This window comes from Panthera onca, chromosome B3 (assembly GCF_046562875.1).
Source record: "Panthera onca isolate mPanOnc1 chromosome B3, mPanOnc1 haplotype 2, whole genome shotgun sequence".
Classification (NCBI taxonomy): Eukaryota; Metazoa; Chordata; class Mammalia; order Carnivora; family Felidae; genus Panthera; species Panthera onca.
This window is the reverse complement of record NC_138344.1, coordinates 121,026,461-121,040,696: the sequence shown is the minus strand read 5'-3', so window position 1 is coordinate 121,040,696 and position 14,236 is coordinate 121,026,461. Positions and strand designations below refer to the sequence as shown.

Below are 14,236 nucleotides of genomic sequence, written 5' to 3'. Positions count from 1 at the left end.
TTTATTTTATTTTATTTTATTTTATTTTATTTTACTTTTATTTTATTTTACTTTATTTTATTTTATTTTACTTTATTTTACTTCAGTTTATTTTATTTTTTGAAGTTTATTTATCTTGAGAGAGAGAGAAAGAGCATGCGTAGGTGCATGTGATTGGGGAGGGGCAGAGAGAGAGGGGGAGAAAATCCCAAGCAGGCTCCGTCCTGTCAGCACTGAGCCAGATGCGGGGCTCGAACCCACAAACCATGAGATCATGACCTGAGTTGCAACCAAGAGTCGGACGCTTCACCCCACCGAGCCACGCATGCACTCACGGACATGCATTTTTGACAGGTATATTGGCCAAATTTGGAGGAGCGGGCTGAGGATAGTTGTGGGGGTAGGGGAAGGGTATTAGATAAAAAGGCAGATGCCTGGGCTCCCCCCTCAGATATTCTGATTTGGCAAGTCAGGAGGGGAACAGGAATCTGCATTTTACTCAAGCAGCCCAATGGTTTTGATGCAGAGAGACTCTGAAGAGTGGAGGGGAAGATGTGGCCAAGTCCTATGTGCAGCAAGCTGGGTAGAGGGGGCGCAGGGAGGCCTGTTGATTGATTTATACGATGTTCCAGAAAACTGTTTTAGCAAGGCATATGCCAAACCAGGTAACTGGTTCCGCCCAGGGCTGCCGGCCAAAGGCCCCGAGGTGGACCGGTACAGGAGCCCTTCTCTAGAAGGTGGGCGGCTGGGTCTGAGTCCCAGCTCTGCACCCACCAACTACAGGGCTTCAGCCAAGTCTCCTGAGGTCTCAGTTTCTCTGCCTGTGAAATCTGGGGCCTTTGCAACTCTAACAGTCTGTGCCCGCACGATGGTGGCCCTGGCCACATGTCAGGGCAGCACTGCGGCCAGCTCTCCCCACCAGCACCCTGCCCCTCCCCGGGAGAGGCTCTGGGGCCAAGAGCTGCCTGTGCCCCCTGCAGGTCTGGAGGCATGCCACTGGTAGAGCTCCTCAGTGGCCCTGAGTTGTCCCCACCCCTGAGGCCGCAGGACCCCTCTGGGCAGGACACGTTTTCTTGTGGTGGTTGTCAGGGCATGTGTGTTAGGGATGGATGGGCCACGTCTGGAGGCTGAGGTCTGGAGGTCTGGGAGTGTGGGAATGTCAGACCCCTGAGGCTGGGACCAGGCTGCCCCTGTAGGAAAGTGTTTCCAGGCCTGGGTGGATGCGCCTGGGGTGGGTCCCCCACAGGTGTGGGACGCGGAGTGGCAGGGCTTTGGATCCTCTCCACCGAGGCTCTGGAACAAGATCCCGGGGAGCCCAGCGACCACGCGGGGGCCTTCCCTTGGCTCTCCCCTTTCTTTCTAGACAATCAAATAACACCTTTCAGGGGTGCCAGCGGCTGTGCCTGCTCCCAGCACACTCTTCTTCTCTGCTTGCACCCTTCTCCCCGCATCTCCTCCACCCTCCAGCCTTCTGGTTGGGAAGGGCAGCTGTGGGCAGCCAACGGCTCCCCCCACTTACTTCCTGAGTCCACAACCCCGAGGAAGCGGAGTCAGTGGGAGGATGGAGGGGGAAGCCAGGCCAGACACCTTCCCCGCTTTCTCAAAGTTCTCCTCAGCTTCACTATTTGACCCTGTTCTGTTCAAGAAACCCACAGACGGAAAGCTGAGACAGTCCTGACACAGGAGAAGGGCTGGAGTTTAATCCAGCCATTTCACTCAACAGGTATTTACTGAGTATCTACTATGTGCCAGGCACTGGGGAGACAGTGGTGAACAGAGATAGTCTTTGCTGTCACGGAGGCACCGACCCTAGAAAACAGGAGGCCCTCTGTGGGGGCCTTTGTGTCTTTTCCCTCGGTTGGTGGTGAACAGTTGTCCCTGGTCCCGCCCTGAGAGCCTGGGGCACAGAGGCAGAGTTCAGGGGCTGTCCACTGCACATTTGTTTCCTACAGAGCCCTTCCCGGCTGGGCCTTTGACTCCACCTGTCTCAGGGCCTCTGAGCTTTTCCCCTGGGCAGCTGTCTCTCCCCTACTTTTTGGCATTGGCCACAGTTCTCAATCCTGGCTGCCCATCAGCAACTCTGGAAGACCCTTCATGAAGCACAGGCCCCATCCCAGGACGGTCAGATTCTGCCCGTGTGGGCTGGGGTCCAGGCCTCCGGAGATTTTAAAGCTCTCCAGGTCTTTCTGAAGCAATTGTAGGTTCAGATTCTGGCTCCAAGGCCTACAGGGACGGCCTAAAAGGCATTTGTCCCAGATATGACCTGGAGCTGGTGCCGAGGGCTGGGCATGGGGGTTTCTAAAGAAGACTGAGGGCCTCAAAGACGGGTCAGAGGAGAGAGGACTGAGCCCCACTGGTCTAGGTGTGCATGGTCTAGCTCGGTTGTGGGGCTGATAATTGCATAAGGAGGTCAGTGAGAAGGAGGGAACTTTTGCCTTCTTTCCAAGCCACCCCCAGAGCCCTCTGTCTTCTCAGGGCTGCAGCAGGCTCCTGGGTCAGAGCCTGGTTCTCTGAGGTCAAGGAGGAGAAGTGGAAGAGAGAAGGAATGGGACAGCCCTGGCTTCTTTCTCTCCTCTCCCTCTTCAATCCTGCTCATCTTTAAAGGCACAGTTCAAATTTTATCTCTTCCAGGAAGCCTTCCCTGACTGCCCAGATCAAAATTAACTAATCAATGCCTCATAGGACTTTCACAAGGACTTCGTCTGGATTCGCTTTGTATACCTGACTCATCAAGCTTAGATGTGGAAATGACCTGCAAGTTGGCCAACTCTCATCTGCTTTAGGCCGGCCTGTGTGTACATCTCATACGTGTGCACCCCTCACCCTGAGGCCAGAGCCCCAGGTACCTGGGGCCGCCTGCAAGTATAGGAGCACACTTCCTTCACTCCCGTTACTCCGATTGGGGGGCAGGCAAGTCCTGGGCCCCTGGAGGACTGAGAACACCACTGACTTGGGCTCCTCTGACCCTCAGCCCAGTGTCAGGACTCTGGGGCTTTCCCCTGGGGGAACCAAGTGACAATGTGCCCTATCCCTCCCTCAGAGGGACTGGACACTTCTACCAGAAAACCTGAGCACAATTCTGGGCAAACAGCCCTCTTTGTGAATGTGTGGGGCCAGATCAGGGCTCAGCTTGGAAAGGATTGTGGGCCCCTTTCCCCCCCACGTAATGCAAGAAAACCACATCAGAAAATAAGTAAAAATGCCCAAAAAAGACTGATTTTCCCCAGGATGACCTTTTCATTTTTTAAATATCACACTTCTTTGGGGGTGCCTTGCTCTGCTGGTGACCTCAGCAGCACAGGTTACTTTGTGTACTGGGAAATCCAGTTTTGCACTCTGTGTGTGTAGATAGGTTTCCACACATGGGTTATATATGCACACAGCAGGTGCACACACACACACACACACACACACACACACATCACATTAACTAGTGGTTCTCAGCTATGGCTGCACATTAGGGACACCTGGGGAGTAACAAAATCCCAGCGCTCAGGCCACCTTCCAGTTAAAATAAAAAAAGAACTTCTAGGGGTAGGATCCAGATGTCAGTAGTTTGCAAATCTCCCCCCGTGATTGCAGTGTACCATCACACCTGAGAACCACGGGTGTAGACGGCTGCTTGTCTGATGCAACCCCTCTCCTGAGCAGTTAACAAAGTGAGTGTTCGGACTCTGAAACTGTTAAGGGACCCCGCTTGGAGAGAAGCAGGTGGCAAAGGCTTAGCCTGGATGTAGGGTCCTTACTTGCCAAGGGAGAGTGTGGGACTCAGAATGGTTTTGACCAACACTCTCCCTTAGAAAATTCTTAGAAAAAGCTCTGACAGCATTGGGTATGTCAGGAAGGAGAGGAAGAAATACGCTTCCCTGGGAGAATCTGGGCCCCGTGTCCTGGAGCTCTGAGTATCCATACGCCACAGCTGCTCCTTTTTTTTTTTTTTTTTTTTTTTTCTGTGTTCCTCTTTTTATGATGGGCATCAGCCAAGGGGACTCCTGCCCACCTCCCACAGGAGACAGCAGCCGGTTTGAGCTGCTGGGGAGCTGAGATTAGAGAGGGATTAGTGAGTGTGGTTTGGAGGGGCTCTGGGGTCTTGCAGCCAGCTCAGGAGTCTGAGGTCCAAAGATAGCAAATGCGAGAAGGAGCAGACAAGACTTTGTGTGGAAAGGGGGGAGAGATAAGGGAGGAGGAACGGTGGGCAAGCTGCCGCTTGGGCCACAAAAAGTTCGTGTATTGGTACTAATTTTTTTAAATGTAATTACACAACTGAAATATTCCTTTTTAAAAAAATACGTATCAGTTTTTAAGTTTATTTATTTATTTTGAGAGAGGGAGGGGCAGAGAGAGAGAGAAAGAGAGAGCGAATCCCAAGCAGACTCCATGCTGTCATTGCAAAGCCTGACACGGGGTACCAACCCATGAACCGTGAGGTCACGACCTGAGCCCAAATCAAGAGTCAGATGCTTAACCGACTGAGCCACCCAGGGGCCCCACACAACGGAACTATTCTTGTAAAGATATGGACAATGTTGAAATATACCGATTAAAAAACAATGAAAAGTTCTCCCTTTCCTCACATTTCCTCCCTAATTCTGCTTCCCGCCATTATCATTTTGGTATATAGCCTTTCAGACCATTTTCTATATATACAGGTTTCTATATACGTTGCTTTTCTTGTTTTTTTAAAACTTGGGTTATGCTCTACAGCTTGTCTTTTAAACAGTACACTCCCTGCCCGTTCATAAGTCAGACCTACTTTACTCCTTTTGACAGGTGCATAGAAGTCCATGGCCTGTGACTCTTATAGGCACGCAGCCTGCCGTCAGCAACTTGTTCAGGTATTTCCGTGGGATACGGTCCTAAAAGCGGAATGACTGGTTCTGAAAGTACGTGCATTCCTAAACGGGTTGGATTTTGTACAGTCATCCCACCAGAACATCCTCTTCCTCCTAACCTCATCAGCACTAGGACTTGCTGGTAACCTTTTATATCACATTTCCCAAGGTAGACGGGGCATGTGAGCAGAGTTTAAACACAGTGCAGTTTGGTGGGGGCCCTGCTAGCCTCCAGGGGCCTGTTTTCTAGCTGTGATAAAGATGGGGGGCGGGGAGTGATTTCTGGCAGCAATATGCAAGAGGAAAGAAGGAAGACCCCGGGCTGGGGCCACCACTCTTTCTGTGGGGTGGGAAGAGCTTCAGCGACAAGAGGGCGGGAAGGGGTTTCCCTGCGGCTCCCGAAGCCCCGCCCAGGGGCCAGCAAGGTGGGGTTAATGTCGCAGGCGGATGAGGCCCTTAACCGTCCCCCCTCCAATCCCAGCCCTGCCGCTCACTAACTGCGGGTTTCTGAGCAGGCCGCCTAACCTCTCCCGGCCTCTGTTTCCCCACCTGTTGATTTAGGGTGATGGAGCTGATCTTCCTCAGCATCTTGGGCAAGGGTAAAATGACTTGATACTTGTAAAGTTTAGAACGTTGCCTTGCAGTAAATGTCAGCGTGGAGTGACCTTTCAGTTGGGAAATCGTTCCTGGCTACCCGCATGCGCGCTCCAACTCCTCTCCTTGGGGTAACCGCTGTTGGCAGTCCGCGTATCATTCCAGACTTTCTGCATGCGGGTGCGTGTGACAGTTATAAATATTCCTGTGTGCCTACTCCATCAGTTAGGAGTTTTCTTTCTTTAAAGAAAAATTTTTAAAGCAACTTTATGTTTTGAACAGGCATTACATCCACATGGTATAAAATTTAAAAAGTAAAAAAGGGTATACAGTGAAAAATAAGCATCCTTCTCAGTTTCCTAGCTGGACAGGCCCCCATTATTATCAATTTCTTGAGTATCCTTCGAGAGATATTTCGAGCATTTTTATAAACATGTAAGTTTATGCATTATTTTTCCTCACACAAATGATAGCATACTTTACATAATCTGCATTTCTTTTTTTCATTTAATGATCTATCTTGGGTATGTATATCTTTTCCTATCATAGATAGTTATTTTTTTTAAATGTTGGCGGCACCATATTTCACAGTTAGAAGTACCATTACTTCTTTAATCCTTTTTTAAAGGAAATTTAGATTTTCTAATATGTTGCTTATAAGTGAAGCTGTAATAAATATCCTTACTATAAAGAATGTTCATTTGGGGCTCCCGGGTGGCTCAGTCAGTTGGGCGGCCGACTTCGACTCAGGTCATGATCTCACAGTTTGTGAGTTCGAGCCCCACATCGGACCGTCTGCTGTTAGCACAATCCCTGCTTAGGATCCTCTGTTCACCTCTCCTCTCTGCCCCTCCCCTGCTCACGATCTCTCTCTCTCTCTCTCTCTCTCTCTCAAAAATAAATAAACATTAAAAGAAAGTCTTTGTTTTGGAGTGAAAGAAAACCTAGCTAAAATGGACTTAAACCAATACGCAAAATGGAGTTTGAAGGTTTAGTGACTGCACACATCCAGATCGTACGCTGACTTCAGTTAAGGATTGGTGCAGCCACTCGCTGTCCTCGCAGACCTGGTTCTCTGTCTGTTTTCTGTCTTTTGTGTGTGTGGCCTTTCTCTTCAGGCTCCACTCAATGTTTGCTCCCCTGCCCCCTTCACCCGCTCTAGGGTCTTCCCACATGGCACAAAAAGGCTGCCACAATGCTGGGCCTCTGTCCTCAGACCACGACTCTGTCTGAGGCGAGGGTGACTGTGTCCTCTGTAGCCTCTCCAAGAGAGGGAGGAAAGACTTGTCCCTGGAAACCCGGCAAATCACAGTATCTTCTACACTGTCCTGTCCCTTGTCTTTTTCCTTTTAACATTATATCAGGGACATCGTTCCGAGGTGGTGTATATACACATACATTCATCCTTTTTGTAATCACTTCATGTATTTAGCCGCGCAGTCAGCATGGCATCTTTTATTACTCTCTCTTGGATGGACATTTTGGCGTTTCCATTAAAAACAAAATGACCTGGAGTGCCTGGCTGGCTCAGTCTGTAGAGCATGTGACTCTCAATTCGGGGTTGTGAGTTCGAGCCCCACGTTGGGTGTAGAGATTACTTACAAATAAAATCTTAAAATAATGAACGAGTTGCTTTTCCTCCCTGGCTGCTTGAAGCTCAGCCACCATCGTGGACAACACCATAACCATCCGGACCAGGAAGCTCAGGACCAACCAACTACCTCAGTGGCAGAAACAGATGCTCCTTGATGTTTTTCAGCCCGGAAAGGCAACGGTACCTGAGACGGAAAGTCGAGAAAAACTAGCCAAAGCATACAAGCCCACACCAGATGTCATTTTCGTATTTGGATTCAGAGCCCATTTTGGTGGTGGCAAGACAACTGGCTTTGGCGTGATTTACGATTCCTTGGATGACGCGAAGCAAAGTGAACCCAAACATAGACTTGCAAGACACGGCCTGTGTGAGAAGGAACAAGACCTCAGGGAAAGAGCGAAAGGAGAGCGAGAACAGGATGAAGAAAGTCAAGGGGGACTTAATAGCTGCTGCTGGCGCTGACAAAAAGCTCGAGCCGGAGACGGGACAGCAGAAGGAGCAGAGATTCTGCAGTGACTTTCTCTGTGGTGATTGTGCAGATTTTTCGTGAGAGGATTAGTGAACTAAGAACAATACACACATACATACAACCTATCGACCATGTTGAAACGAACATCTGTGCCGGTTAAGATGCAGTTCAGCTGCTTTAACAAAGAGCCATGGTCAAGGCGCTTAAACAAGAAAGAACTGGTTTCTTGGATTTTAGTAGGTGTGTAGGCAGTATGTGGTTGATGGCAGCTCAGCGTTGTCAGGAATGCAGATCTCTTTTGTCTGTTCTTTTTTTTTAAGTTTCTTTTTTTCATGTTGAGAGGGAGAGAGAGAGAGAGAGAGAGAGAGAGAGCAAGGAGGGGACGGGCAGAGAGAGAGGGAGAGAGAGAGAGAATCCCAAGCAGGTTCCGCACCGTCAGCGCAAAGTGAGGTCTCACAAAGTGAGATCATGACCTGAGCTGAAATCAAGAGTCAGACGCTTAACCGAGTCACCCAGGCGCCCCACAGATCCCCTTTGTCTTATGTCATTGTCTACACGGTTGAAGATGACTCAACACCATGTCCTCTGAGTCCAGATTCCAGCCATTGGAAGGTGGTGGTGGGGAACGGGACAGAAGACCCCTTACCTCCCACCCAGAAGTTGCACATCACTTTTACTCACACCCATTGGCCAGAGCTGGGTCACGTGGCCATACCTGGCTGTGAGAGAGCCTGGGAAAGAGAAACTTTACACTGGGTGGTTGAATGCCCCACCAAGAGTCGGGGGTTCTGTTGCTAAAAGAAGAAGGAGAGAAACATCTAGTGTGGGATCATTAGCTACCTCTCGTACAACATCCTCAAACATTGATCTGTAGACAGCCCTATATTTTTGTAGGATAGAATTCTTTTGGACACTCTCCAAAATGTGTCTACGAGTATAAGCTCCCACCTGCAGCCCTTGGACCGTTGCTTTCCCACAAGTTACCACGCTGCAGCCCGCACAGCCCCAGCCGCCTGCTTACCTGGGCCGAGCGGGTCTTGCCCACCGCATGGCCCTGGGGCTCTGACAGTTCATCTGGAATCACTAGTTCTGTGGCCTTGACTGTCCTCAGATTCTTTACCCGCAAGATTAGGATATTGAGCCCTCGTCTAGGTCCCACAGAATCTCAGCTTCTCTTCTAGTCTAAGAGTTAGGTCCATGATTGAGGGCAATGTGGCCATGGGAGAGGCGTCTAGAAAGAGGAAGGTGATGGTCCCATCCCGAATGCTGGCAGAACACGCGCAGGTGGGCAGGGTTCAGATCTGGACGTGTCTCTAACGGCCAACGCCCTGGATGGTGGTCAGAGGAGAGCCGCTGAGGCAGAAGTGGGTCCGTGAAGGGAGGAAGAAGAATGGAAAGAGGTGGGAACATTTAATCTGGGGAGAGGAGATTGAGGGAGAGAGGGGAGGCAGGACACATCTCCTGGACTGGCTCTTGAATGGGAGTGGGGGCACTCACTGGTCACATTGTATGTTGCTTCCAGGAGCAGAATTTACAAGGCCGCTGGTTTGGACACAAAATAAGAAAAGAATCTTCTCTTTTCCTTAAATTTAAAAAAATTTATTTTATTTTATTTTATTTTATTTTATTTTATTTTATTTTATTTATTTTATTTTTCATCATAAGTTTACTCCCCATTCCCCTTCCACCTTCCCCTGGTAACCATCAGTTTGTTCTCTAGAGTTAAGAGTCTGTTTCTTAGTTTGTCTCTATCTTTTTTTTTCCTTTGCTCATTAGTTTCTTATATTCCACATATGAGTGAAATCATATGGTATTTGTCTTTCTCGGACTTATTTTGCTTAGCATTATACTCTCTAGTTCCATTTACGTCATTGCACAAAGCAAGATTCCATTCATTTTTATGGCTGAGTAATATTCCACTACATTTATATTTATATTTATATTTATATACCACAGCTTCTTTATCCATTCATCAGCCGATGGACACTTGGGCTGCTTCCATAGTTTGGCTATTGCAAATATGCTGCTATAAACGCCGGGGCGCATGTATCCCTTTGAATTACTGTTCTTGTATTCTTTGGGCAAATACCCAGTAGTGTGACTGATGAGTCATAGGGTAGTTCTACTTCTACCTTTTTGAGGAACTTCCACACTGTTGTCCAGAGTGGCTGCACCAGTTTGCATTCCCAGCCACAGTGCACGAGGGTTCCCCCTTCTCCGCATCCTTGCCAACGCCTGTTGTTTCTTGTGTTGTTGATTTTAGCCATTCTGACAGGTGTAAGGTGGTATCTCATTGTAGTTTTGATTTGCATGTCCCTGATGATCCGTGATGTTGAGCATCTTTTCACGTGTCCGTTGGCCATAAGAAATAATCTCGTAAGAAATGTAAAGACATTTAAATAATGCTTGGCTGAAAGGGGAAGAGGCTCTTTGGGGCCCAGAGGCCCCTGTGAGCTGGCCTGGCCTCGGCCTTTTACTCCCCAGCCTCTCCTTGCCTTTTACTCCCCAGCCTCACAGCCAGACTACTCTCTGTCACTCTCCCTCGGCCACCGCCACCCAAACTGCTGGGGCCATGGCTCTCAAGGGTCCTCCTTTTGCTCTGTCTCTGGGAAGCTCTTCCGGCCTTGCCACACGTGGCCTGTGAGCAGCGTGCCGGACCATTGACCACATCCTGCTCCTTGAAGCAGCGGGTTCCCTCTCCTGCTGCTTCTTCTCTGGTCCTTGGCTGGTGTCCTTCTCTGCCGGTGGCTTCTCTACTCCAGGCCTTCTCATCTTCTCGCTGTCCACCTCACCTCACCTCCCATTAGCTCTGAGGGTGGGCCGCTGGTCTAGAATTCTGCCTCAGGGCCCTGCTCGGGGGCCTAGAGCACCGGGCACAGCGGCCTAGTGTCCCACAGACACCTGGAATTCAACCTGTCCCAGAACGACCTTCTCATCCCTGCCCTCACCTCCTGCACCTCCAACCTCTTCCTCCTTCAGGGAACAGAGAACCACCATTCATGCAGAGACACGACGGACTGACCTCTCTGTGTCCAGTCTTGCCTTCCAACTCCATTCTGTGCCTTACGTTGCTCTGGCTTAAGACCATTCTGTGGCACCCCTCACCTCAGGACAGAGTCCAAATTGCTTAGCAGGCTTTTATGGTCCTTTTATTTATTTATATTTTAGTTTTTTTAAATGTTTATTTATTTTTGAGAGAGAGAAAGAGAGAGGGAGAGAGAGAGAGCTCGAGCAGGGGAGGGGCAGAGAGACGGGGAAATACTGAATCTGAAACAGGCTCCAGGCTCTGAGCTGACGTGGGGCTCGAACCCACGAACTGTGAGATCATGACCTGAGCTGAAGTCAGATGCTTAACTGACTGAGTCACCCCTACAGTCCTTTTAGATCTGGCTCCTTCTACTTTTGCAACCCCAGCTCCTTGCACTCTTACCCTCCCTCCCCCGCCACCTGTGGGCTCCAGCCAGCCTCCCCCAAGATGGCACCACTCACAGGCCTGAGAAGGCTCTTCCCTTCCTTTGCCGGGCAGCCAACTCCGAGTCACCCTTCAGGCTTCAGTACAGGCTTCGCTCCCTCCAGGGAGCCCTCCCTGGCTGCCCAGGGTGGCCTCAGCTGCCCCTCTCCATGTGCCTCTCTAGCACCATGCTCTAGCTTGTCCACTGTTTTTAATTGCTTGATCGCACCTCTGCATCACCCAGGCTTCTGGAACTCTGTATGCAGGAACCTCGCTCACATTGCTCTCCCTGTACACTTGAAGCCTGAAACAGAATATGTTGCATAAATATTTGTTGACTACGGTTGAGTCAAGACCTGACTAATCGGGTGCCACCCAGGACTTCAGCAATGGCCCTCACCTTGAGGACGGGGGCCAGGGCTCCAAGCTCCAGGGTGAGGAGCTGACAGAGAAGTGAGAGCAGCTGGAAAGTGAAAGTGAAGCTGACTGGGGAGGAGAGAGCCCCAGAAGGCACAGTCTGGGGAGGGGCCGGGCCAAGAGTTCATTCAACCCAGTCTAGCAAGGGAGTCAGTCTAGGCTGGCACAGGGTTAGGAAGGGAGGGGGCACCGTGGGCGGGGAGCTGAGCAGACTGAAAAGACAGAAAATGTGTTTCATAATTAGTCATTGCCCCCTGGGGTGAGGCTGGGAGTTTTCGCTGGAGGTGGGTAGACAAGATTTGCAAATGAAAAACGGGGGCTAACCACCAGCTCTGGCTACCGTGGGGCTTCCTTCCCGGTGGCAGAAATCGAGCTTTCTAGTTTTTTCTCTGTCCTTCCCCACTACATTCAAGATTCTACCAAATAGTGGAACTGGGAGGGGAAGGCATCTGAGGAAAGACACCCAGGGGCCAAAACTGCCTTTCCTGACTTCCCAAGCTGCCCTCCGCCTCTCTGCAGGTTCTTAAGACAGGGATTGGGGACAAGGTGGCACTTGCCACTTGGAAGGCTCAGCAAGTGACCCTACATCCAAAAATCTCGACCAACTTGCCCTGTGGAGGTTCTTGGGAAACAGAAAAACATTCCAGGGATGGAGAATCGGGGTAAAAGTCACCATCTCTGCCTTCCCACTAAAGAAGGTAGCACATTTAGGTGCAAAAGGGATGCCTCATTCTGTGCTCTGGAAAGTGGAGGGCAATTATTCCCCCTAGACCATCCTGGGGGTACCGGAATCGAATGTTAGGACGAGAGACCCCTGCTTCTCACCCACACAAAGGGCACATTTTGGTCTTCCCTCCTTTGTTTTTTGGAGCAGTGGTTTTCAAACCTTCAAACCATGACCCCCAGGGCGCCTGGCTGGCTCAGCTGGTGGAGCATGTGACTCTTGATCTCCAGGCTGTGAGTTCAAGCCTCACATTGGGTGTGGAGATTACTTAAAAATAAAGTCTTAGGAAACAACAACAAAAACCCTGACCCACAAGTAAGAAGTGCATTTCTCATCTCAATTCATTACTCTGATGAGTGTTTACATACATATCCTTTAAAAAAATTAAAAAAAAATTTTTTTAACGTTTATTTATTTTTGAGACAGAGAGAGACAGAGCGTGAATGGGGGAGGGGCAGAGAGAGAGGGAGACACAGAATCGGAAGCAGGTTCCAGGCTCCAAGCCATCAGCCCAGAGCCCGACGCGGGGCTCGAACTCACGGACCGCGAGATGGTGACCTGAGCTGAAGTCGGACGCTTAACCGACTGAGCCACCCAGGCGCCCCTAAAAATTTTTTTTAATGTTTTTTATTTACTTTCAAGAGAGACACAGGGTGCGGGTGGGGGAGGGTCAGAGAGACAGGGAGACACAATCCGAAGCAGCCTCCGGGCTCTGAGCCGTCAGCACAGAGTCCGACGCGGGGCTCGAACTCGTGAACGGTGAGATCAGACCCGAGCCAAAGTTGGATGCTTAACTGACTGAGCCACCCAGGCGCCCCTTTATATGTATCCTGAAACAAGAGTTTTATACAACTAGACGTTCCTTTTTATATATGTGACCCGTGCTTACGTTTTTTTCATTGTATCTCTTTCTAAAAAAAATTTGGGGTGCAATCCACCAAATTGATTTCATGATCCACTAATAGGTCCCAACCCACGATCGAAGGAGGAGTCGGTTCTTCAGTCTGCTGGGTCTTCAACTCCTGACAGCTGGAATTTGGCCCCAGCTTTCCTGATGAGTTCCTTCCCTCCATGTTCTCCTTACGAGAACACCCTGTAGCAGATCTATAGTCCCGAATGTCACCACCATCATCGGGTTAGCAGATCTGGTCCAATCAGACTTCCTCTGATGCCCCCGGCCCCTGTTCCTGGCCGACTATCTGAGATAAGGATAACGTCCCAGGAGGGCCACCGGGTTCATACGTGGTAGGCTGCTTTCAGCTGCAAGATTACTGCCAAGAATAAAATACTTAACTCAAGCAACTTAAACTATAAGGGGTGAATACAATCACACACCAGGAAGCCCAGAGGTAGGTGGCTCCAGAGCTGGATAATGAAGGGATCACATGGCCTTCTGTTTATTTCCTGGTTGCTATCCACCAACTTCTGGAAATGCCTTTCTCTACCTTGGTCTCAGTGTGACAAGAGTGCTATGTTAAGGGGCTTTTGTGGGTAGCAGGGGAAGGGAAGGGTGGGGCCTGGGTTTCAGCTGGCTGGGTGAGTGAGTCACTGAGTGGCTGGGCCCCTTCAGCCCCATGTAAGGACAGACTGCAGCCGCCCACTGCCCGCCTGGACTGTGTCTGGACAGAAATGGGCATGTCTGCTTTGCAAGGGGCCCCACCTCATGCTCGGATAACCCTGTGAATCAGGAAGGCCAGAGATGCTTATCATCCCTTTTTTCTCCACGAGTCACAGGCCCCAAAAGTGGAAATGACTCCTGGCTTCACCTATAGATCCAGGCCAGGGTTGAGCAGAGAACCCAATGTTCTGTCTCCAGATCCCCCGGAGCAGGAGTGAAAGAAGCTGTCTAGTGCCCCCTTATACTTTGGACTTCTTCTAAGTCCTAACTTCAGCACTCAGACCCCTCACGCTGGCTCTTTCTGCCCACCTGCCCCTCCTCTGCTGGTTTTCCCAGGGCGAGCTGGAGACAGGGCTGTGACACGGCATGGAACTGGAGTCTCCACTGCCATCTAGGTCTTTGGTAGCTCCCGATAGCACAGACCTGGCCTTGATCCAGGTCTAGTAGCACCTAGGACTGTGTGTGAGCTGGAAGGAACCTGAGAGCAATGTCCGTTTTATAGATGTGGACTCTCAGGCCCAGAGAGGGGTAGTGACTTGCCCAAGGCCACACAGCCAG

General features: G+C 50.2%; 2 long non-coding RNA genes across 2 annotated transcripts in view; one reads left to right on the top strand and one right to left on the bottom strand.

The window, feature by feature from the left end:
• Positions 1 to 14,236, top strand: part of LOC132670126 (uncharacterized) — a 277,363-nt gene that overhangs the window by 72,647 nt on the left and 190,480 nt on the right. The window lies entirely within an intron of this gene.
• LOC132670129 (uncharacterized) lies at positions 92 to 5,634 on the bottom strand. Its single transcript, XR_009606460.3, has 3 exons — positions 5,361 to 5,634; positions 4,733 to 4,874; positions 92 to 4,414 (listed from the first exon to the last, which is right to left on the bottom strand). It is a non-coding gene; the product is annotated as an uncharacterized LOC132670129 (long non-coding RNA).